An 846-nucleotide genomic window follows, 5' to 3' on the forward strand; every position below is an offset into this window, starting at 1 on the left:
GAAGGGTCGATCTCCTCGAAGATCGAACAACTCAAGATTAACTTACGGAATGAGACATAGAACCATCTTTCGGGTTGAGACACGAGATACACATCAATAGGGGTGGAAGAAACGGATGACGAAGGTTCACTAGGTAGACAACAATTTCATACCTAAGAAGGTGGTAAACGATTGTCAACGTAGCGAGGAGTTGAGTTGCCATGATACCATAACGATACACCTTAGGGAAGGTGACTCGTAGAGATATCCCCTTAAGTGGCAAAAAGAATTACTTTTGATTCAGAGATCATTGAAACTCTTTAAACCAGCCTAAGGCAATTCTCGAGCGATCGTTTGGAGGGGGTCGGTAGAATGGCATACTCGGACTTGGATGATGTGGATTACCTTGTTGAAGACAACGTAATGGATGAATTTGCTTATCACCGGAAATGGAAGAGACCCATGGTAGAAGGGCACATTGGCGGTGCAAGCTGGGAACAAAATGCAAATGCTGGGAATGATTCTGGTAACTGGGGAAGAACCCAACAAAAAGAGAGTGGATTCACTGTTTGAAAGGGTCATAACATTGCCGAGGAAACTGAGAGCAAACCCAGTTAGTGCCGATGATAACACGTAGCGCTTGTGCGTGCTCTCAAGAACTTGAGCATTTCCATATTCATCAGGGTTTTACCACATCCGTGGCAAGGATGCTGGCAACACAACATACCACCATGATGAACAACGATGGACGATGCAGATGCGAAGGAGAATAACACTTTCTCAGATTTCACCTTAGCGAGGCCAAGCAAATAAAATCTGGATGATCGACCGAGAGACATTTAGCACTCCGCTTCTAATGTTCTCCTT

Source organism: Triticum dicoccoides, chromosome 1A (genome assembly GCF_002162155.2).
Source record: "Triticum dicoccoides isolate Atlit2015 ecotype Zavitan chromosome 1A, WEW_v2.0, whole genome shotgun sequence".
Taxonomy (NCBI): domain Eukaryota; kingdom Viridiplantae; phylum Streptophyta; class Magnoliopsida; order Poales; family Poaceae; genus Triticum; species Triticum dicoccoides.